The sequence below is a fragment of the Heloderma suspectum genome, chromosome 10 (genome assembly GCF_057233095.1).
Source record: "Heloderma suspectum isolate Gila_16-S chromosome 10, 16-S_ref, whole genome shotgun sequence".
Classification (NCBI taxonomy): Eukaryota; Metazoa; Chordata; class Lepidosauria; order Squamata; family Helodermatidae; genus Heloderma; species Heloderma suspectum.
This window is the reverse complement of record NC_139467.1, coordinates 49352677-49377981: the sequence shown is the minus strand read 5'-3', so window position 1 is coordinate 49377981 and position 25305 is coordinate 49352677. Positions and strand designations below refer to the sequence as shown.

General features: G+C 48.4%; 1 pseudogene; it reads left to right on the top strand.

Moving 5' to 3' along the window:
* The first annotated feature begins 11948 nt into the window (after positions 1-11948).
* LOC146338267 (cytochrome P450 3A29 pseudogene) lies at positions 11949-17025 on the top strand (annotated as a pseudogene).
* The last annotated feature ends 8280 nt before the right edge of the window (positions 17026-25305 follow it).

Sequence of the window (25305 nt, the reverse complement as noted above, 5' to 3'; positions counted from 1 at the left end):
CGAGGGAGCTATTGTTTCTGCAATACAACTTGGCTTTCACAGACGCACAAACAATACACTGTTATCCTTGGCTGGTGCCTGTACACACTTGGACTCTGCTGTCAGAATCACTTGCTGACAAGACCCCGAGAAAGTAGCCAGCTCGTCGGGGAAGGTCCATACAGGAATAAGGAATAACAGCCACAGCCATATCCTTCTACTCTGTACACACAGGAAGAAAGAAGCACAATGAACAATTCATTGGGTGGTGACATTTTACAACTCGTACATCATGAGAAACGTCGGGTTGGATGAATCACAGGTCGGAATTAAGATTGCCGGGAGAATTATCAACAACCTCAGATATGCAGATGATACCATCCTAATGGCAGAAAGAGAAGAGGATCTAAACAGCCTCTTGTTGAGGGTGAAAGAGGAGAGTGCAAAAGCTGGTTTGAAACTCAACATTAACAAAACAAAGATCATGGCATCTGGCCCCATCACTTCCTGGCATATGGAAGGGGAAGAAATGGAAGCAGTGACAGATTTTATTTTCTTGGGCTCCAAGATCACCGCAGACGGTGACTGTAGCCATGAAATTAAAAGACACTTGCTCCTGGGGAGGAAAGCTATGGCAAACCTAGACAGCATCGTAAGAAGCAGAGACATCACCTTGCCGACAAAGGTCCATCTAATCAAAGCTATGGTTTTCCCAGTAGTAACGTATGGCTGTGAGAGCTGGACTATAAGGAAGGCTGAGTGCCGAAGAACTGATGCTTTCGAACTGTGGTGCTGGAGAAGACTCTTACGAGTCCCCTGGACTGCAAGGAGGTCAAATCAGTCCATCCTAAAGGAAATCAACCCTGAGTGCTCATTGGAAGGACAGATACTGAAGCTGAAGCTCAAATATTTTGGCCACCTAATGCGAAGAGAAAACTCTCTGGAAAAGTCCCTGATGCTGGAAAAGACTGAAGGCAAAAGGAGAAGGGGGCGGCAGAGGATGAGATGGCTAGATAGCATCACCAATGCAATGAATATGGACTTGAACACACTCCGGGAGAGAGCGGAGGACAGGAAGGCCTGGCGTTCTATGGTCCATGGGGTCACAAAGAGTCGGACACGACTGAACGACTGAACAACAACAACAATTGTTGTCTTTTCCACTATAGACAGTGTGAGTGGGGTTGATGCCCATCCCTGCTATTCTGGTTCCACCTGTGAGAGCCAGATAATTGATACTATTATTTATTCAATTAATAATTGAATCAATTATTCCCAGCGCCTTAATTTTCTCACGTCCCAGGAAAACAGGAGAAACAGCACTGGTTAACTCTGCCCAATTGAATCCTGGCCTCTTGGTGACAATTTTCTCCAGTTTGATTTGGGGAGGGACATCTGTTTCACATTGTGGCATAGTTCACCTGCTGCTTTAACTGTTGCCACTGCACCCACGAGGGATGCCCCCTGTGAAGCCCATTCATGGGCAGCCTGAGCTCCCACGTGGTGTGATGTTCTCTTCATGAGTCCAGCAAGCCAAAGTTAGCATTTCCTCCCCCTGATCCTGTGTGGGCAATGCTGCTCAAGCTCAGGAAATTAGTCCGTAGCTGTCTGCGTGGGCCTCGCTCATTCCTGAGGCATGCCCATCTACATGTCCAACGCAAAGTTATTTTCTGGATCAATGGACCCACCAGCTTTTCATAACTCTTGCCCTCATGGGGGTATTTGGATATACAGGACCTTCAAAACCATGTCGTCAGCCCTTTGCATACCACTCTGGAGTCTGTAAATATGTGTACCACATCAGATTACTTCCATTGGCATGCTTACCAGAAATGCAGAGGTGGTGTAAAATCCTTTCCGTCTGTGTTTCCCGGATGGTCAGGCACCTTTCATTCTGTCTTCTGCCCATCCACACTACCGGGGTTTTTCTCCAAATTTGCACAACTTTACATTTGCACAATTCTGCACACGTGAAAATGTGCAAATTTGCCAAAATGCGCATTTTCATGGATGAAATGCACACTTTGGGCTGCTTTTTTTAAAAATGTGTATTTTTCTATGATGAAATTTGCTCAAAATTTGGGAAAGTTAGAAAATTGGTATGCAGGTCAGCAGAATCTGCCTGACAGGAAAAGCCAGTCTGCTGTGGAATCTGTGAGTTGGAGTCATGAAAATCCAAATTCGTTTGGTTCTGTTGAGGATTTCTCCGACATCCCTAAATTGCTTCCTGCCATCAGCTGAGCATACTGCCTGGATCCACCCTGCCCAGCCCCAGAAAGCATGGTGTACTTCCTCAGGTCGATAGTGGCCACGCGCCACCCCCTCCATCTCCATCGATGGACCAGGTTTCAGCATGGGCTGCTTCCATGTCTAGTACAGGACTTGCTTATGCCTCTTCTTCAGTGGGGGCTAACACCTGCTCTTGAAGAGCATTCACTCTCTGGGATCCTGCTTTTGCCCCTTCTGAAATATACCATCTCTATCTTGACTGTTAAATAAAGCAAGGGCTGGAGGATTCATCTTTCACCCAAATCATTATTGTACTGGGTCTCCTTGTTACTGCTACTGGCTCTCAATCAGAGCATTTTTACATGAGCAATTTAATGCATACTCATGATTGGCCACTCACGGAAGATGGCAGGTCCATTACATGATGTTGCTGACATCCAGGGCCCCTCCTGTGCCTTTTCCAGGTTACTCTGTTGTAACCCCCCCCCCCCCCAATAATCAGATATATGGCTCCAAAATAGCGGTACACCCCATATTAAACTATATTTAATAAGGGGTGTACTGCTATTTTGGTGCCACTAGATGGCGCTGTTTCCATTGAAAAATGCAGAAAGTTCTGGGAAGGCTGCCAGGAAAGGGCATTTTGCCATGTTCCTTGTCTAAGGAGCCAGTCCTCATCGCGCCATGGAAGTGGAATCAAAAAGCTCTGGGGGCTCCCAGATTTTCCTTTAATGTAGTTGCCTACCCTTAGTGAGTTCCTTTCAGTCTTGGCTCAGTATCATACAAGCAGCTGTTGCTAAAAGGGAGTGTGGTCAACTGCAGCGTCTGGTGCATTCACACCAAGAGCCTCAACTTCACCCACTCCCACCCCCCACCCTTGCTGCTACAGACTTTACTTAGCCACCTCTGCCTTGACAGACACACAATTGGAAGGGTAGACCCTCCACAAAAGGGCACTGCAGCGGCTACAACAGCTTTGCCATCCGTCAGCTGACACTCTCCCCTGTTGATGCTGGGCTTTCTTCCCATTCATTCACCTAATCAGTTGGGCATTACTTGAACAAGGTGAGGAATGTGCAGCCTCCAAAAAGCCCGTCCTGTTCAACAGATGTTGAGCATCACTCTGGGTGGCTGGGGTCTGCAAGGTTCAGCACCTTTTCAGCAGACAGGTCCCAACACTGCACGTATGCAAAGCATTTGACCAAGTGCCCCATGATATCCTGATGAGCAGACTAGCTCAAAGTGGGCTAGATGAAACAACGATCCAGTGGATCCGCAGTTGGCTACAGAATCGGACTCAAAGAGTGCTTATCAAGGGGACCTTCTCAAACTGGGGAGAGGTAACGAGTGGGCTCAGTCCTGGGCCCAGTGCTCTTCAACATTTTTATTAATGACTTGGAGGACGAGGTGCAGGGAATGCTGATCCAATTTGCAGATGACATCAAATTGGGCGGGACAGCTAATACTTTGGAAGACAGAAACACAATTCAAAGTGATCTTGATAGACTGGAGTGCTGGGCAGAAAACAACAGAATGAAATTTAACAGGGATAAATGCCATGTTCTGCACCTAGGAAAAAGAAAACAAATGCAGAGTTACAAGATGGCGGATACGTGGCTCAACAACACTACAAGTGAGAAGGATCTTGGAATGGTTGTAGATCACAAGCGGAATATGAGCCAACAATGTGATGTGGCTGCAAAAAAAGGCCAATGCTATTTTGGGCTGCATTCATAGAAGCATAACTCCCAAATCCTGGGAAGTACTAGTTCCCCTCTACTCAGCACTGGTTAGGCCTCATCTGGACTGCTGTGTCCAGTTTTGGGCATCGCACTTTAAGAAGGATGCCGACAAGCTGGAGAGGGTTCAGAGGAGGGCAGCAAAGATGATCAGAGGACTGGAAACAAAGCCCTGTGAGGAGAGACTGAAAGAACTGGGCATGTTTAGCCTTGAGAATAGAAGACTGAGGGGAGACAGGATAGCGCTCTTCAAGGACTTGACAGGTTGTCCCAGAGAGGAAGGCCAGGATCTCTTCTCGATCATCCCAGAATGCAGGACACGGAAGAATGGGCTCAAGTTGCAGGAAGCCAGATTCTGGCTGAACATCAGGAAAAACTTCCTGACTGTTAGAGCAATACGACAATGGAACCAATTACCTGGGGAGGTGGTGGGCTCTCCCACACTGGAGGCCTTGAAGACGAGGCTTGACAGCCATCTGTCAGGGATGCTCTGACTTGGATTCCTGCATTGAGCAGGGGGTTGGACTCGATGGCCTTGTCGGCCCCTTCCAACCCTACCATTCTATGATTCTATGAATCCGAATACTCTTGGGGATAAATTTTGAGGATTAATTTCTCACCCTCCTCAACAAATCAATATCCACACACCAGCATCTTTCTAATTTGCTTCAGCAAAATGACCATGTCTGGCCCAGCAACAGCAGGGGGCCCTGTTTCTTAACCTGAGGGGGGGGGGGCGAGGGGAATCCACCATCATCCTCTAACTCCTGCTTAGCTTCTTCTCACCAGGAACAGAGGGGGACTGAGGGAGACCACTGGTCTTAAGTTCCCCACCTCAAATAATACTGTCTGAGTGGTGTAGTGGCGAGAGTGCTGGACTGGGAGTCGGGAGATCCAGGTCCACACTTGGCCATGGAAGCTCACTGGGTGACTCTGGGCCAGTCACAGACTCTCAGCCCAACCCACCTCACAGGGTTGTTGTTGTGAGGATAAAATGGAGAGGAGGAGGATAATGTAAGACGCCTTGGGTTCCTTGCAAGAGGAAAAAAGGTGGGGTATAAATGCAAAAAATGCAATAAATACTGTCTCAAGATTTCTTGCACCTGCCTAATAGGCAGTACTGCCTCATATTCACTGGTCTATCTGGTGGAGGGTCCTTTAAGTGACGGCCTTGCTGTCCTCTTGTTGCTTGAATTTCAAATGCAAACCAGCCCAGGGGAGTCTGAAATTCCCTCTCCCTTTAGGAGTCAATGCCAATGATGCGTTCAAGGATGCTGGAAATCCCTGCACAAAAGCCCAGGAGGGAGCCAATGCACTCCTCCAGGGTGTGAGTGCCCGCACCGTTCTGTGCTGTCTGTCATTAGCTTCCTCTTCAGAGCCACAGCCCCACTCCACACGAAGAGGCGTTTCTCATCCCTCCACCCCTTCATCTTTTCGGCTGTTGTTACGCGGGCGCCCAGTTGCAGAAGTTGTCATGCTGCTTCTCTTTAACTTCTCTCTCTCTCTCTCTCTCTCTCTCTCTCTCTCTCTCTCTCTCTCTCATATGCATGCACATGCTGCCCTGCCCAGGTCTTTTTCTCCCCAAGCTTTTCTTGTAAGCTTTCCTTCCACATTTTGCACAAACTTTCTTCAACATCCTTTCACTTCCTTCAACAGCCTCTGTGTCCTTTGCTTGATTTCTCTCCCCCACCCGCCTGCTGCCTTTTCCACAGATGGGGATGGAAATCACTTCTCAGCAATCGTGAGCCTTTGTCTGCCTGCCCCGGCCTTCGCCCCTCCGGCTCTGGCCGGCCCTGTTTCTCATCACTCTTCTCTCCTGCCTGTCCTGTGCTCCAGCACTCTCTTGCTGCTGGACAGGGCAGGGCAGGGCAGGGCAGGGCAGGGCAGCTGCGCCCAAAGGACCATGCCCCGGGGGCAGGGCTCCCCTCCAACCGCCTCTTCTCCAACATGCCTCCTTCTGCTGGCTGCAGCCCTTTTCAGTACAGGTGACTGGGGGTCACTTCCCTCCCCATCCCACTTGAACTCACCCAAGGGTCTGGCTTAAGCAGCTCCTGCCACTCCTGTCTCCTCACCTCCTTCTCCCTCTCACGCTCTGTGCCCCCTCCTTTCACTCACCACAGCCCCTCGCATCGCTGGAGTCCCGCCCGGTGTTCTCTCTCCCAGGTTCCAGGATCCCAAACCCAGGCCCAGCAAGCGCCCTGCCTCTAACAGGGCTGGGCGCAGATGGCTTCTGATGTCCCTCTCTGGCAAAGCGCGCTTCTGCCGCGGCAGCTCGCTCTTCTGCGGCCTGCAACTCCCCGACCCCGCAGGGCCCTCTTGACACCTCCTGTGCGGAAGGCTGCTCCTTCTATGAGGCAGTCATCTCACTGGCCTCCTGCTTTATCCTAAAAACAACTTCTGCCTCGTGTTCTCCCTTCTGAGTGGCCTCTGACTCAGGGAGTGCAGTGAGAAGAGCCCATCTGATCCCCATCTCTGCTTTCAGCCCCTCCCGCTTCTTCCACATGCCCGGCCTGTGCATTCCACTGTGCACGGGGCTCCTCCTTCCAGCCGCCTCAGATCACCCTGGCTCAGGACTTGTGCGACCCCTGGGTCCCAGTCAACAGCTTTGCCGGGCCCCCCCATGAAACCCTGGCCATTGCTGCAGTGCATCGGTGGCTCCCTTCCCCCACAAGGGCATTGAACTCTGAGTATCCCACCTTGGTTGCCAAATGTTTCACCAAATGTTTTGTCACTAGGCAACGGCTCTTTTTGGATATTCAGAGGCAATGGACACACCAGTGGATGAAAGAAAGCAATTGCTTTAGCTAAAATGGGCTAATAAAGCAAGAGGAAGCAAAACAATACATTGAAAACACACTTACTTCAGCCACCGGACCCCGTGCTCTTTCCCTAAGACCAGCAAATCAGACCACAGCAGTGCTGAGCAGCTCCACTGGCTGGCCTGCAGTGCCAGCTCGGCCTGTGGTGATGTCCTGCCTTGGGCGTCCCAGGGAATCATGCGCTTGATCCCTTCCATTCTCTACTAGAAAACAACCAGCCTCAACACGGGCAGATAGGCAGCCCGTGCCCGACACAGGTAGCTCCAATCGCCACTCTCGGCTGGCCTGGGCATCTTGCCAAGGGCCTTTCCTATCAGCTCAAGCACAGCATCAACAGCTTTAACCTGGGAACTACTATAGCTACCCATCGATCAGCTCAGTAAATAGGCACCACAGCACTCTAGACATGGGCAGGGGAATTCTGGCTCCTTGATATACAATGGTTTCCACTATACCTACCCAGATCCCCATAGTCTTCAGAGAGCCATTCAATATTTCTTAGAATCATAGAATAGTAGGGTTGGAAGGGGCCTACAAGGCCATCGAGTCCAACCCCCTGCTCAATGCAGGAATCCAAGTCAGAGCATCCGGGACAGGTGGCTGTCCAGCCTCGTCTTGAAGGCCTCCAGTGTGGGAGAGCCCACCACCTCCCCAGGTAATGGGTTCCATTGTCATATTGCTCTCACAGTCAGGAAGTTTTTCCTGTTGTTCAGCTGGAATCTGGCTTCCTGTCGCTTGAGCCCATGATTCCGTGTCCTGCACTCTGGGATGATCGGGAAGAGAGCCTGGCCTTCCTCTTTGGGACAACCTTTCAAGGACTTGAAGAGCGCTATCCTATCTCCCCTCAGTCTTCTCTTCTCAAGGCTAAACATGCCCAGTTCCTTCAGTCTCTCCTCGTAGTGTTGCAGAACCCAGAGTCAGAGAGACCACGGAGTGAAGGAAAAAGAGATTCTTTATTTAACGCGCGGGCTTAAGGCTGGAATCATTTCCAAAAAGCCAGAAGCCCCGAAATACATTAGCACATTGTTTTTATAGACATTGTGACACATATGAAACGGCTCCTCCTCCCCCTCCCGTGTGGGGTTGCAGTCCTCAACATTTCTTCTCTTAGCACCATTGTTTATAATACAAGAACTGGGTTATAGGGTAGCCATGATAAGGAGAGAACAGAAGAGAACAGCAGAGAACAAGATATACAATTGTAGGACCTTTGACAAGATAAGGAATTCCTGTGTTTCGTCAGCTTACAACAATATATTCAAGGGAGAAAGAGCTCAGCAAGAACATGAAGCATGAGACTGCATGAGGCTACCTAGTCTGACCCCCGATATGGCTGCTACAGTAGGGCTTTGTTTCCAGTCCCCTGATCATCTTTGTTACCCTCCTCTGAACCCTCTCCAGCTTGTCTGCGTCCTTCTTAAAGTGTGGCGCCCAGAACTGGACACAGTACTCCAGATGAGGCCTAACCAGTGCTGAGTAGAGGGGAACTAGTACTTCCCAGGATTTGGAAGCGACGCTTCTATTAATGCAGCCCAAAATAGCATTGGCCTTTTTTGCAGCCACATCACATTGTTGGCTCATATTCAGCTTGTGATCGACAATATTCCAAGATCCTTCTCGCTTGTAGTGTTGTTGAGCCACGTGCAGAACTTGGCATTTATCCCTATTCAATGTCATTCTGTTGTTTTCTGCCCAGCGCTCCAGTCTATCCAGATCACTCCGAATTTTGTTTCTGTCTTCCAAAGTATTAGCTATCCCGCCCAACCTTGTGTCATCTGCAAATTGGATCAGCATTCCCTGCACCTCCTCCTCCAAGTCATTAATAAAAATGTGGAAGAGCACTGGGCCCAGGACTGAGCCTTGCGGTACCCCACTCGTTACCTCTTCCCAGTTTGAGAAGGTCCCATTGAGAAGCACTCTTTGAGTCCGATTCTGTAGCCAACTGTGGAGCCACCGGATCGTTGTTTCATCTAGCCCACTTTGAGCTAGTTTGCTCATCAGGATACCATGGGGCACTTTGTCGAAAGCTTTGCCAAAGTCGAGGTATATTATGTCCACAGCATTCCCACGGACCATAAGAGAGGTCACTTGATCAAAAAATGAGATCAGATTCGTCTGGCAGGAGTTGTTCTTGACAAATCCATGTTGGCTTTGAGTAATCACGGCATTGTTTTCAAGGTGCTTCCAGATGGATTGCTTTATCATCTGCTCCAGAATTTTCCCAGGGATTGATGTCAGACTGACTGGTCTGTAGTTCCCAGGTTCCTCCTTTTTACCCTTTTTGAAGATAGGGACAACATTAGCCCTCCTCCAGTCATCTGGCACTTCCCCCGCCCTCCATGATTGCTCAAAGAGAATAGACAGCGGTTCTGAGAGTTCTTCTGCCAGTTCCTTTATTACTCTAGGATGCAGTTCATCTGGTCCTGGAGATTTGAACTCATTCAAAGTAATGAGGTATTCCTTGACCATATGCTTGATCTCAAGCTGCAATCCTGCCCCTTCAGCCTGTACTTCGCCTTTGCCAGGGGGATCATAGACCCTCTTTTGGGAGAAGCCTGAGCCAAAGTAGGAATTGAGCACCTCTGCCTTTTCTTTGTCATCTGTTATCATTTTGCCATCCTTATTTAATAGCTGAACCACCATTTCTTTCCCCTGCCTTTTACTACGCAAGTAGCTGAAGAAAACCTTCTTCTGTTGTCTTCCACCTTTTCTTCTTGTTGGAATTGTTTGTGATTGTGCCTTGAGAATTTCCCTTTTTAAAAGCTCCCACCCATCTTGGACTCCTTTTCTCGTTAGCGTCGCTTGCCATGGGACCTTATTTATCATTGTTCTGAGTTGATTAAAATCAGCTTTCCTAAAATCCAGGGTACGCGTTTCACTACACTGGGCTTTTGCTTCCCTTAGAACCAAGAACTCAAGTACAACATGGTCGCCTTCCCCCAGAGTTCCTGTAACTGCTACTTTATCCACTAAGTCACCTCTATTGGTTAGGATCAAGTCAAGGATAGCCAATCCTCTAGTTCCTTCCTCTACTTTCTGTAGGAGGAAGTTATCTGACACACAAGTCAGGCATTTCCTGGAGGGGCCATGTTTTGCAGAATTTGTTTCCCAGCAAATATCGGGGATATTGAAGTCCCTCATTACTCCTACATCATGGTTCCTTAAAACACTGGCAATTTGCCTTTCAAAAGTTTCATCCTCATCTTCTCCTTGGTTGGGTGGCTGCCGGTAGTAGACTCCGACCACCAGGTTCCTTTTATTCTTTGCGCCATTTATTTTGATCCTGATGTTCTCGATGGGTCTACCAAGCTCCTCCTCCTGTATTTCTGTGCAGAGATATGTATTTTTCACATACCGTGCAACCCCACCTCCCTTTCTGTTCCTCCTGTTCTTTTTGAACAAGTTATGTCCTTCAATTGCTGTATTCCAGTCATGAGGGTCATCCCACCAAGTCTCAGTTATACCTATCAAGTCATAATTTCCCTCCTGTATTAAGAGTTCAAGTTCGTTCTGTTTGTTTCCCATACTCTGGGCTTTAGTGTATAGACATCGAAGACCACGTGCTTCATAGTCTGGCTTTCTTCCTACATGTGTCTGAAGACTATTATTGAGCGCTATCAGAGCTGTTCTCTCCATTGCAGTGCATGAGCCTATGTCCATTGTTACCCCCAACTTTACATCTCCCTTTCCCATAGGATTCAGTTTAAAGCCCTCCTGATGAAGTTCTTCATGCTGTGGCCAAACACATGATTCTTCCCATCCTTTGTGAGGTGCAACCCGTCCCTTGCCAACAGCCCATCTTCCAGGAAGTATAGCCCGTGGTCCCTGAATCCAAATCTCTCGCGTCGGCACCACCTTCATAGCCAGTCATTCACCCGGAGTATTTTTCGTTCCCTTTCTATCCCTCTTCTAACTACTGGAAGGATGGATGAGAAAACTATCTGGGCCCCAAAGTTCTTGAGTTTCCTTCCCAGAGCTTCAAAGTCTGACGTGATTTCTTCGTAGCTCCGCTCGACGGTATCATTTGTTCCCATATGGATAAGAAGAAAGGGATACCTGTCAGTGGGCTTGATGAGTGCAGGCAATCTTTCAGTCACGTCTCTAATCCGTCCTCCCGGGAGACAACATACCTGGCGAGTCCACGGGTCTTTGTGACATACTTGGGTCTCGATCCCACGCAGCAAGGAGTCTCCCACTACTACCACTCTTCTCTTCTTGTTGTTGTAGGCCTGGGTTTCATCGCCTCTGTTTGACTGACCTTCAGCCTCTAGCTCACTCTCATGTAGGTTCCCCTGTAATTCTTCTTCTGCAGGCTGTCCTCCAGTCTCATCCACAAGTACCTGGAATCGGTTCCACAGCTCCACTGCTTCCACTGGTGCAGAGTGGCTTCTAGTTCTTCTTCTCCTAACTGTCACCCTTTTCCAAGGAGTATCCTCTACTCCATTTTTCTTCACCTCAGCATTTCCCACTGCCTCATCTTGCTGTTGCTCTTCAAGCTTCTGGTCTTCCCTTTGCTGCTGTAGTTCCCCCATTCTGTCCAAGAACTCTTCGTGTTCTCTTATTCCCCGGAGGGTCGACAGTCGCCGCTCCAGGCCACTTACTTTTTCTTCTGGCAGTGGCTGTATCATTTGTTCCCACATGGATGAGCAGGAGAGGATTGTAGTTAGTTGGTCTGAGGAGTCTTGATAGCCTCTTTGTCACATACTGAATACATGATCCCAAGACAACTTGTCAAGTGTGTACACAGCTTTCTCTGTCCCTAGAATCATAGAATACTAGGGATGGAAGGGGCCATTGAGTCCAACCCCCTGCTCAATGCAGGAATCCAAGTCAGAGCATCCCCGATAGATGGCAGTCCAGCCTCATCTTGAATACCTCCAGTGTGGGAGAGCCCCCCCCCCCCGGGAATTGGTCCCATTGTCGTATTGCTCTAACAGTCAGGATGTTTTTCCTGATGTTCAGCCGGAATCTGGCTTCCTGTCACTTGAGCCCATTATTCTGTGTCCTGCACTCTGGGATGATCGAGAAGAGATCCTGGCCTTCCTCTCTGTGACAACCTTTCAAGTACTTGAAGAGTGCTGGAAGTTCCAGGAAGTTGCCATTTTAAAAATGGCAACTCCCTGGAAGAAGCCAAGTATCCCACCACATGTCCAGGCCTCAGAAGATAGCAGCAGCAAAGGCGATGACAGAGGTAGCAGCGAAGAAGAAGAAGCCAACGACGGAGAAGGTGGTGGCAGTGGCAGCAGAGGAGGAGGCGGCCCAGGTAAAGAGCTGGGGGGCTGCGGGGGGCATTGGTGGGGAACCCCCTTTGGGTTTGGGGTGGAAGTGGGTCAGGGCCCCTCCGAATCTGCCCAAGCCAGATTGGGCTTGCCTTGGAAGCCGTGAAGTGGCTTCTGAGTCAGATCGGGGGTACCTGCACAGCCCTACCAAGATCCTTCTCAGTTGTAGTATTGTTGCATCTGCAAACATGATCAGCATTCCCTGCACCTCCTCCTCCAAGTCATTAATAAAAATGTTGAATAGCACTGGGCCCAGGACTGAGTCCGATTCTATAGCGAACGGTGGATCCACCGGATCGTTGTTTCATCTAGCCCACTTTGACCTAGTTTGCTCATCAGGGTATCATGGGGCACTTTGTCGAAAGCTTTGCTGATGTCAAGGTATATTCTGTCCACAGCATTCCCACAGTCCACAAGGGAGGTTACTTGATCAAAAAATGAGATCGGATTCATCTGACAGGATTTGTTCTTGACAAATCCATGTTGGCTTCGAGTAATCACTGCATTGTTTTCAAGGTGCTTCCAGATGGATTGCTTTATCATCTGCTCCAGAATTTTCCCAGGGATTGATGTCAGACTGACTGGTCTGTAATTCCCAGGTTCCTCCTTTTTGAAGACAGAGACAACATTAGCCCTCCTCCAGGCACCTGTCCTCCATGATTTCCAAAAGAGAATAGACAGCGGTTCTGAGAGTTCTTCTGCCAGTTCCTTTATTACTCTAGGATGCAGTTCATCTGGCCCTGGAGATTTGAACTCATTCAAAGGAATTTGGTGTTCCTTGACCTATCGATGTCAAGCTGCAATCCTGCCCCTTCAGCCTGTACTTCACCTTTGCCAGGGGGGTCATAGACCCTCTTTCGGGAGAAGACTGAGCCAAAGTAGGAATTGAGCACTCCTGCTTTTCCTTTGTCATCTGTTACCATTTTGCCATCCTTATTTAATAGCTGAACTACCATTTCTTTCATCTGTCTTTTACTATGCACGTATCTGAAGAAAGCTTTTTTGTTGCTTTTTGCATCTCTCGCTAGCCTCAGCTCGTTCTCACCTTTAGCCTTCCTGACGCCATCCCTGCAATTCTGTGCTACCTGCCTGTACTCTTCCTTTGTTACTTGGCCTTCTTTCCACTTCCTATATTTGTCCTTTTTTGTTTTCAGGTCATCTCTGAGCATTTTGTGAAGCCACATTGGCTTCTTCTGTTGTCTTCCACCTTTTTTCTTGGAATTGTTTGTAATTGTGCCTTTAGAATTTTCTGTTTTAAAAACTCCCACCCTTCCTGGATTCCTTTTCACATTAGTGTCACTTGCCGTGGAACCTTTCTTACCATCGTTCTGAGTTTATTAAAATTTGCTTTCCTAAAATCCATGGTATGCGTTTGGTTACACTCGGCTTTTGTTTCCTTTAGAACCAAGAACTCAAGTATAACATGGTTACTTTCCCCCAGAGTTCCCATAATTGCTACTTTATCCACTAAGTCACCTCTATTGGTTAGGATCAAGTCAAGGATAGCCAATCCTCTAGTTCCTTCCTCTACTTTCTGTAGGAGGAAGTTATCTGACACACAAAGTCAGGAATTTCCTGGAGGGGCCATGTTTTGCAGAATTTGTTTCCCAGCAAATATCAGGGAAATTGAAGTCCCACATTACTCCTACATCATGCTTCCTTAAAACACTGGCAATTTGCTTTTCAAAAGTTTCATCCTTGTCTTCTCCTTTTATTCTTTGCTCCATTTATTTTAACCCAGATGCTCTCGATGAGGCTACCAAGTTCATCCTCCTGTATCTCCTGTGCAGAGATATGTATCTTTAACATATAATGCAACTCCATCTCCCCTTCTGTTCCTTCTGTTCCTTTTGAACAAGTTATATCCTTCAATTGCTGTATTCCAGTCATAGGAGTCATCCCACCAAGTTTCAGTCACACCTATCAAGTCATAATTTCCCCCCTGTATTAAGAGTTCCAGTTTGTTCTATTTGTTGCCTGTACTCTGGGCATTAGTATATAGACTTCGAAGACCATGTGCTTTACAGTCTGGCTTTCTTCCTCCATGTTTTTGAAGGCTATTATTGGGTGCTGTGAAGGATTGTTGGTCTTGCCCCAACAACCCTTCAAGGTAGGCCAGGCCCAACTCGGCCACAAGTCTTCCCAAGATTACCCAGTAGCTTCCCTCCTTGGCCAACAGGCACTGTATTTAGAACTGAAGTTATACAGGACACACCACACCAACTGGAAGTTGGATAAAAGTTTATTAGGGAAAGGGAACAAAGAGGAAGGGAAAGGGGAGAGGTGGTAGGTTGTACAGGAAATTATATGCAAGATTAGACTACCCCAAAGCCAGAAACACCAGTCACCTGGGCACACACTCCCTGGAGCAAAACAATAAAGCTAGCTATTCTATCATATACATACCAAAGTATGGGCCTTTCAGGATAGCCATCGAGCAGCAACGCACCCTAGTACTGTCAGGGCAAAAGAAGAGACGCCCTTCCTTCCTTTGCCCCCCTTTTTATTGCCCAGCCCTAGCAACTCAAGGCAGATTTGAAACACCCAGACATAGCCCAGTCCCAGGACACCCCACTCCACCCTCCAAGGAGGCTGAATCTTCCCAGAAGACATGGCTGTTATCACTTTCCCAAGTAGCTGGAGCAGAATGTGGCTTGAGCTGCTGGGCTGAGAAACAGCCAAAAAACAATCAGCTTCCAGGTGGCTACTTTGTACGTGACAACCAGATTGGCCATCATGGCTTTGGCTTCTATCACCTGCATTCTTGACAGGTGCTATTAGAGCTGTTCTCTCCATTGCAGCAGTGCATGAGCCTTCGTCCATTGTTACCCACAACTTTACATCTCCCTCCCCCGTAGGATTCAGTTTAAAGCCCTCCTGATGGAGTTCTTCATGCTGTGCCAAACACATTCTTTTCCGTCTTTGTGAGGGGCAACCCGTCCCTTGCCAACAGCCCATCTTCCAGGAAGTATAGCCCATGGTCCTGGAATCCAAATCTCTCACGCCAGCACCACCTTCATAGCCAGTCATTCACCAGAGTATTTTTTTTCTCCTTTCTTTCCCTTTCTGTCCCTCTTCTAACTACTGGAAGGATGGATGAGAAAACTATCTGGGCCCCAAAGTTCTTGAGTTTCCTTCCCAGAGCTTCAAAGTCAGACGTGATTTCTTTGTAGCTCTGCTTGGCGGTATCATTTGTTCCCACATGGATGAGAAGAAAGGGATCCCTGTCAGTGGGCTTGATGAGTGCAGGCAACCTTTCAGTCACGTCTCTAACCTGTCCTCCCGGGAGACAACATACCTGGCGAGTCCACGGGTCTTCCTCCGCCCTCAGGGGACAGGGCGCTCACTGACGGCTCCGCGGGGTGCACGATGGGCCTTCCCCGGGCTTCCCTCAGAGACCTGGTCACTTATCGTTGCCTTTTTGGCCCTCCTGGTGCTCCATGGGATCCAGCCATGCAGTTTCTTTGAGAAGCTGGGAATTCCTGGACCACGGCCTTTGCCTGTCATTGGGCCCTTTCTCGAATACCGGAAAGGGGTTCTGGATTTCAACCAGAGGTGTTACCAGAAGTATGGCAAAATCTGGAGGATTTTTGATGGCCGCCAGCCAGTGATGGCTATTCTGGATCCAACCATCATCAAAGCCATCCTGATAAAAGAATTCTACACCCATTTCACCAACCACAGGAACTTTGGTTTGAATGGAGAGCTGGACTCATCCATAACAATAGCTGAGGATGAACAGTGGAAGAGGATTCACACTGTTCTGTCTCCCGCCTTCACGAGTGGGAGATTGAAGGAGATGTTGCCAGTCATCAACCATTATGGGGAAACGTTGGTGAAGAACGTTCAAAAGAAAGTGGAAAATGAAGAACCCGTAGACATGAAAGGCATCTTTGGGGCCTATAGTATGGATGTGATAACCAGCACTTCCTTCAGCGTCAACGTAGACTCCATAAACAACCCCAATGATCCTTTCGTCATGCACATCAAAAAGTTACTCAAGTTCAGCTTCTTAAATCCATTGCTACTCCTGCTTGTCATCTTTCCATTCCTCATGCCGTTGCTGGATAAACTAAAATTCACCCTGATGCCTAGGTCCTTCGTAAACTTCTTCACTGATGTTGTCAAGAAAATCAAGAAGGACCAGCAAAAGAATAATCACACAATAATCACACAAACTGGGCTGACTTTCTGCAGCTAATGGTGGACTTCCAAATTTCCAGTGACACCTCTGATGACCCAAATTCATATAAAGCTCTGACTGACAAAGAGATTTTGACACAGGCCATTATCTTTGTTTTTGCTGGTTATGAGACCACCAGTTGTGCCCTCAGCGTCCTGTCTTACTGCCTGGCCACACACCCAGATGTTCAGCAGAGGCTGCGGGAGGAGATAGATGAGGCACTTCCCAGTCAGGCTTCTCCCAACTATGATGCAGTTCTTCAGATGGAGCATCTTGACATGGTGGTGAATGAAACCCTCAGGCTCTACCCTCCAGGAGGACGGCTTGAAAGGATCTGCAAAAAAACTGTGGAGATTAATGGACTGATGATCCCAAAGGCAGTTGTGACCATGATCCCTACTTTTGTCCTGCACCATGACCCAGAATATTGGCCAGAACCAGAAGAGTTCAGGCCCGAGAGGTTCCGTAAAGAGAACAAGGAAAGCATCGACCCGTACGTCTTCCTGCCCTTCAGAGCAGGTCTCAGGAACTGCACTGGGATGCGCTTTGCTCTCCTGGTCATGACAGTGGCTGTGGTGGACTTGCTGCAGAAATTGTCCTTCCAAGTCTGCAGAGAGATGCTGATCCCCACGGAACTGGACACCAAGGGCTCCCTGCAACCCAAAAAGCCCATCCAGCTGAAGCTGGTCTCCAGAGCCATTGCTGGTCCTGAGGAGCAAAGAAATTGGAAACAGAGGCTGCTGCTGCTTCCCTCCCTCCACACTATATCATATAGCAGCTTGAGTGAACAGAACTGAAGACGGGAATGCTCCTGTGCTCATCCCATAGCACTATTGCCTTCAGCAAACAGAAGCGAATGGAGGAAGTTGTAGCTTTGATCAGAAGAGCTTCACAGTTATCATCGGTCCTGGATGTGTCTTTAGTTATGACTGCCTCTTGAAAGTTGTTTTTAGGTAGATGTTGTTTGTGTATATCATCTGTGTGCTTTTAGGTAAATGGCTTTTAAACTTTGTATATTGTATTTTAATGTTTTAACTTTTGTAAACCGCCCAGAGAGCTTTGGCTATGGGGTGGTATAGAAATGTAATAAATAATAATAATGAGAGAGAGAGAGAGAGAGAGAGAGAGAGAGAGAGAGAGAGAAAGCAGCCCTAAACAGAGCTAAAGAAACCTTCAAATAAGCCCCCAACTCAACTAAAAACCCACAAATCCACCCCCCTCCTTGCCACTTCAAGCAGCCCCATGCAAATCTCCAATTTGTTCACTCTGGTCACTCACTCTCAGCTTTGCCACACAGCTGCCTGGCTCCAATTAGTCCTAACTCCTTCTTTTGTTGTTGTTGTTGTTGTTGTTGTCGACAGTTGCTTCCGACTCTTCGTGACTTCATGGACCAGCCCATGCCAGAGCTTCCTGTCGGCCGTCGCCACCCCCAGCTCTATATATAATATGCTTTTCACTGAAATGACAGCAGAATGTCAAGCACTGAATGGATGGTGTATTGGATACAGTGTCATGGTGTTTTGCATATTTTTTTCCCCAAAATACATAGGTCAGAATTTTGCGGTCCCTTCCCAAGCTAAAAAAACATTTGTGCGACATTGTAAGCAGAGGGATGCCTTTCCTGGGTTCTCCCTGTGTCTATTCAACCTTTCACTAAAGGCCTAGCAGAGCAATGCTGGGCACAATGCTGTTGTATTTGTAACTTTGTTGCAATGTAACTGCAATCCTACAGCAAAACCATACTACCTTAAACAAGATGTAGTAAAACTGGCAGATGTCCAGCATCCATGGCAATACACCAATCATGGTGTTCTACACTAATAATGTCCCCACATTAGCATGCATGGGAGGAGGCAATCATGCATGACAATTCACTCTTTCTGGCACTACTTGGAAATTCCCTCTGCTCCTCCCCAGTAGTATATTGGACACCTTCCGACCTGAGGGGCTCATCTTCTGGCGTCATCTCTTTTAGCCTTGTGATACGTTCCATAGGGTTTTCTTGGCAAGAATACTGGAGTGGGTTGCCATTTCCTTCTCCAATGGGCCACATTTTGTCAGAACTCTCCGCCATGGCCTGTCCGTCTTGGGTGGCCCTGCACGGCATAGCTTATGGCTTCACTGAGTTATGCAAGCCCCTTTGCCACAGCAAGGCAGTGATCCATGAAGGGGTTTTTCAGGATCCCCACCCCAAAACCCTTTCTCTCTCCCTTTCTCTCTCACACACATGCAGCCCCCATCTGCTCAGACATGCAAGCACGCAACCCTCCCCACCCTCCAGCTGGCTCCCCCAGCCCCTGCAGCCTTCCCCCTGCTTTCATTAAACCCCATTCGGGCTTACCACTGCTCTCCCTAACCCTCCCAGTGCTTTCTCTGGCCCCCACCCCAGCTTACCAGACAGCACTGACAGGGGTCCCCTTTTCTTTTCCCCGCTTCCTTTTCCAGGTGTCTGGGTGTGCTGCAGAGGAGTGCATTGGCCTGCAGCCGCCTGCTGTCTCCATTTCCTAAGACTGTCACTGAGCCCCACGTGTGGCCTGGAGGCATTCGTGGAAAATGCAGATGGCTGGGTCTGGCGGCCCCCCTTTGCTCTGAAGGGCCGGCGAGAAAATGTGTCAGTGTTTTGAAAAAGTAGTGGGACACCTTGGTGTCGGAATCTGTCAGCTAGGTGATGGCTCAGGCAAGGAGGCACGATGTCGTCAAGGGGCTGAAGCATGTCTGGAATGAGGGTTAGTTTCAGGACCTTGATCAGCAATCCTGGAGCTAGGGGACTAACCAGCAGTGTCTGAGAGCAACGCAGGCCAGGAGAGTCTTTCTGGAAACTCCGCTCCCCCAGCAGGAAGAGCCTAGGGATGGTGGAGAATTCAATTCCACCACAGACTCCAGTGAGGCTGGATTTTAAGAATCCGGCCCCCCGGAGTCCGCAGTGGAATGAAAGACTCACCTCCACCACCTGGGGGAATCAGCGCCGGCCGGATCCTACCTGCCGCCGGCCATCCGCTGCTGCCTGTCCTGTCCACTGCTGCCTGTCTTCAGACGCAAATGGCATCCGGCATAGCAGATGCCATTTGCGTCCCTGCCTTTTGCCATGATAGGCTACATAAAGATTTATGCAGCCTATCACGGCAAAAGGCAGGGACGCAAATGGCGTCTGCTATGCTGGACGCCATTTGCATGGCAGCAGCCGGAAGTCCGGACTCGCCATGAAGTGGAGCCAGCCAGGGAGGATTCTGGGTGGAGGACCGGATTGCCTCACTCCCCCCTGCGGACCCCGCAGTGGACGAGGGTGAGTACAATCCGTACACCCCTAGAGCCATAAATGTTTTTGAAAGAGAAACTAGGCAGATGCGAAGGAGGTGGCCACGAATTCTGCTCCATGCACCTGAATAACTTGGGATGAGAACACCGCATTCTGGAAAAACGAGGCAAAAAAGTTGCTTGTAGCATTCAAAGTTTTTGCTCTATCAGATGAACAGAGTTGCAGTTATGGGGTCTTGTTGGGCCATCTAGCCAGGCACGTATATTGTCAGGAGACATTATGGATTGACTGATATTGATTTTTGGCTATAGAGCTCCTGCTTTTTTTCTGTTATATATTTATATATTTAATTTTATTTCACTTCATTTCAGAATGTCCTCCTTCAGATGTTAGAGATGCTGCATATCTAAATGCATCTGTAGTAAGTCACACACCTTTCTGGGATACCCAGTGCTGACTGTCAGCCCCATCCCCTCTGTTTGCCAAATGTTCCTGAGCCCAATGGCTGACCGCTGTCTCTGACCAGCGAGTGGGGCGCATCCGTTGTCTTTCAGGCTAGCCTCCTCCCTGGAACATCCTGTGGCGAAGGCAAACTTCAGCCTGCTGAACACAGAGTCGTGGGGCTGACCCTGCCAAGTGCCAAGAGCATGACACATAATGAAAGGTTGCACTGCCTCTCTGCAAAGCAGTGGAGCAGATCAAATCACAGAGGATCAGCCGGAGAGATGTTGCCTTGCTCTGAGTGACAGAAGTTAATAATTAGTGACAATGATTGACAGGTACACGCCATCTGCTGCTCTGATGCCTAGGAGCATTTCTCCCATGACTATCTGTGGGCAAAACCAACTCCTGTGGGAGAGGAAGACGGCCCATGATTGACAGCTGCCTTGGAGAGAGATGGGCTGCTGACAGCACATTCACTGTCAGTAAAAGTACCGAAGTCTCCTCCTGGTGCCTTATGGAAATCTTACTGGCTGTATACATTTATTCCATTTCATTTGTCATGTTTAAATAGATTACTAGGTAGCCTGTATTTTAACTGCAGGCTTTTTTGCATGTTAAATTAGACATATGCGTAAGTATCCTAACAGGATGGTTTCCTCGTCACTCTCTGGCTATGTAAAGGGTATAAGATGCCAGTGCACCTGAATTGTACTATCTAATCAGTCTGTCTGTTGGGAGCGGAAAAGTCTGGCACAACCAGCCCTGTGAATGGCCATGCTAAAGCACCATGCGATGGTTCTGATCCCCCTTCATTACATGCATCCGCATTGCACACACAGCACATTCCTTAGCAGAGACTGAAGGAGGAACATTTCAAATGTCTCCTTTAGAGTCACCTGACTGACCATGGAGGGAATCCATTGGAGGGGATCCATTGAATTGAGGGGATCCATTCTTTTACCTTATTCTGGCTCAAGGATTTACTGGGTATCTCTCTGACAAAAAGCCTTAGTTGTGTCAATTTGACCTCAGTTGCACACATTGATACAATTCTGTGAAACAAAATATGAAAAACTCGATGTGACAGGAACCTATGGCAAGAAGATGATTTGCAAGTTGTCTCATATCAAATGGTCCTCAGTTTTGTTGCTGTTGTAGGCATTTCCAAAGCAACCGATTAAATGCCGAGCATCTCTGGTTGCGGTCATTCCTGCTCTGGCGGCATGCAAGCTGGGCAACTGTGCTGTGCGCTGCAAGGAGCTGCCTTTAAAGACAGTCGAGAAACTTCAGTTGGTGCAGAATGCAGCCACCTGGCTATCGGTGTGGGCTGGGAGGTCAGCTCATGTGACACCAATACTGTGCCAGCTGCACAGAGCCCAATTTGAAGTGCTGATTGTAACCCTTAAAACCTGAAACAATTTGGGCCCAAGTTACTTGAAGGACCACCTTCCCCCACGCCAGTCTGCCCACCCCCCGAGGTCATCAGTAGAGGCCCTTCTCACTTCCCCAGGCCCATGAGCAAGTGAGTACGAAGGAGCGGACCATTTCAAGGACGGCCCCACATCTCTGGAATGAGCTTCCCTCGGGGGTTCATCAGGCCCCTTCACTGCAGGACTTCAGGGAGGCTCTGAAGACCCACTTGTTTGTGCTGGCCTTCTCCTAACAGGTGGGCTGCAGGGTTTATTGTTGTTATCTTACAGCATTTTATTGAATATTTATTTATTTATTGCCATCATATTTGTATTTGCATATTTTTGAATTGTTTTTATTTTGTACGCCACCTCCTGAAAGACGGCCTGAAAATAATTTTTAAAAAATACATAAACCATGTTTTGGACATGTGCATAATGCCCCCCAATCAGCATCATTCAAAGCTGTGCAGTCAACATGTGTGGTTTTCCCTTTGACCTTATTGGGCTTTGCTGTGATAGATTTGGGTGGAGGACGCCGGTTTTGACTCCTTCCTGAGAAAGGCCAGCAGAGAGGTGGATGGTTTAAAACCCCCTGCCAAGAGTTTTAAAATGCCTCCCGCCTCAGCTGGTCTGCATGGAGGAGTGTGTGTGTGTGTGTGTGTGTATGAGTGAGTGATGGGGTGAGCGCATGCATGGTTGTGCATGAGGGGACGTGTGGAGCTCTGCCCAGCCCTCAGGAGGTTTCCCAGTTGGCAATCTGGTCCTCGAGCTAGAAAAGGTTCCCCACTCCTGTCCTAAGAGGTTGGAACATAGGAAACCCTTGCTCGGGAGCCTGGAAAGAAAACCAACATCTGTTGAAATGCCTCTCCGCATGATGGGTGATCCGGTGGGGAGGGGGCGCTCATCAACATCTCCCACACTCTCTACTTCTCCAGGAAATGGCCCCATGGAAGCTGCGCCCCCAGACCTTTTGCCAGCTGGCTGCAAAGCAATGCACAAACGCCGTGGCAACTGGTGGCGATGTGGCTGGAGGGGCAGAGGGTGGGTCAGAGCCAGAGCCAGATAGTTGGGGCCAGGCTAACAGGCACAGCAGCAGCAGAGGCAAAGGTGGGCAAGCAGACTCTCCTTCCTCCCCTCCCCCCTCCCATTAAGTCTGGTGGGGTAGATGGCAGCGAATGGTGGGTGGAGTCTTGAGCTTAGGCTAGGTGGAGCCAAGTGGATCATGAGCTTGGAGCAGAGGGCTGGGGCGTCTCTGACCCATACAATACAACAAAAGCTGTCATTCTGAACTCCCATTTGACTGCTCCACCAGCAGTGCATAGAAAAAGCAAACTGAACCTGCATTCTGATTCAGAGAGCCAACTGCAAAACTATCACATAAAAGGTATCACCTCTCTGTCTGAGTCTCTCTCTCTGTCTCTCTCTCTCTCTCTCTGTCATGCACGCACACCCAAACCCCACACCCATATCACCACAAACACACAGACACACACACAAATCCCCAACCCCAAATAAACTACAGAGAAAACAACTACAGAGGGCTGTCTTCATGGGTTATTTGCTGTGGACTGGAACCATTTGGAGGTCCTTCACAGCACATGTCATGAACAATCTGCAGTTTACCTTTGGGGAAGCTGCATTTTGCAGAGTACTTCTACTCTGTCGTTTTTCTTTAATTCGGCTCCCCTGCAGTTCAGCTGCTGTGTGCCCATCCCTCCGTTTTAAATTTGCTATGATCAGGGTGTTTCTATGGGTGTGTCTTTTACCTGGCCATGACCTCAGTAACGAAGGTAACTAGAGTGACTACCCTGCCTTTCCAACACATTAAAAAAGCACTAGAGAGCTCTTTCAAGCCTTCAGATTCACACTGCACTTTCTTTTTGCCAGTGGGAGTAACTAGCCTCTGTGATTTTGCACTTCTCCGATGTTTGTGTTTCTTGGCTTCTTTGATGTAGTATTAAGTCACTTCTCTGGTGTTGTATGAAGTTGCTTCTCTGATATCACGTTGCTTCACTTCTCTGTGCTGCTTGCAGTAAAAACGGGTTGGGGAAGCATTAGACAAATGTGATCACAGGAGCAGAGAAGCCTATCATTGTGAGTAGGGAGAAGTGGCCAGAGAAGGAGAATCATAGAATCATCATAGAATAGTGAGGTTGGAAGGGGCCTATAAGACCATCAAAACTAACCCCCTGCTCGGTGCAGGAATCTAAGTCAAAGTATCCCTGCCAGATGGCTGTCCAGCCTCGTCTTGAATGCCTCCAGTGTGGGAGAGCCCACCACCTCCCTAGGGAATTGGTTCCATTGTTGTCTTGCTCTGACAGTCCGGGCGATTTTCCTGATGTTCAGCTGGAATCTGGCTTCCTGTAACTTGAGCCCATTATTCCGTGTCCTACACTCTGGGATGATCGAGAAGAGAGCCTGGCCTTCTCTGTGACAACCTTTCAAGTACTTGAAGAACACTATCATATCTCCCCTCAGTCTTCTCTTCTCAAGGCTAAACATAACCTCAGCTCATTCTCAGCTTTAGCCTTCCTGACGCCATCCCTGCAATTCTGTGCTACCTGCCTGTACTCTTCCTTTGTTACTTGGCCTTCTTTCCACTTCCTATATGTGTCCTTTTTTGTTTTCAGGTCATCCCTAAGCTTTTTGTCAAGCCACGTTGGCTTCTTCTGTTGTCTTCCACCTTTTCTTCTTGTTGGAATCATTTGTGATTGTGCCTTGAGAATTTCCTTTTTTAAAAGCTCCCACCCATCTTGGACTCCTTTTCTCGTTAGCGTCGCTTGCCATGGGACCTTCCTGATCATTGTTCTGAGTTCATTAAAATCAGCTTTCCTAAAATCCAAGGTACACGTTTGACTACACTCGGCTTTTGCTTCCCTTAGAACCAAGAACTCAAGTACAACATGGTCGCTTTCCCCCAGAGTTCCTGTAACTGCTACTTTACCCACTAAGTCATCTCTGATGGTTAGGATCAAGTCAAGAGTACCTGATCCTCTAGTTCCTTCTTCTACTTTCTGTAGGAGGAAGTTATCTGCCACAGATCCTGGCCTTCCTCTCTTTATGGGTGTACGAAACCCTGCTTACCTGGCTCCGCCGGGTTCCGCTGGGGGGGGGAGGCGCTCTGTCCCTCCCCCCGGAATCATTGCTGGGGGGGGAGGCGTTCCATGGTTACCTTACCAAAAAATGAGATCAGATTTGTCTGGCAGGACTTGTTCTTGACAAATCCATGTTGGCTTCGAGTAATCACTGCATTGTTTTCAAGGTGCTTACAGATTTGATTGCTTTATAATCTGCTCCAGAATTTTCCCGGGGATTGCTGTCAGACTGACTGGTCTGTAGTTCCCAGGTTCCTCCTTTTTGCCCTTTTTGAAGATAGGGACCACATTAGCCCTCCTCCAATCATCAGGCACTTCACCTGTCCTCCATGATTTCTCAAAGATTTCTCAATTTCCTTTTCAAAAGTTTCATCCTCGTCTTCTCTTTGGTTGGGTGGCCGGTAGTAGACTCTGACCACCAGGTTCCTTTTATTCTTTGCTCCATTTATTTTGATCCAGATGCTCTTGATGGGGCTACCAAGCTCCTCCTCCTGTATTTCTGTGCAGAGATATGTCTTTTTCACATACGGTGCAACCCCACCTCCCTTTCTGATCCTCCTGTTCTTTTTGAACAAGTTATATCCTTCAGTTGCTGTATTCCAGTCATGGAAGTCATCCCACCAAGTCTCAGTTTCAATTTTGACACCTTTCAAGTCATAATTTCCGTCCTGTATTAAGAGTTCAAGTTCGTTCTGCTTGTTTCCTATACTCTGGGCATTAGTATATAGACACTGAAGACCATGTGCTTTATAGTCTGGCTTTCTTCCTACATGTTTCTGAAGACTGTTATTTGACATTATTAGATCTGTTCTCTCCGTTGTGGTGTGTGAGCCTTCGTCCATTGTTACCACCAACTTTACATCTCCCTTC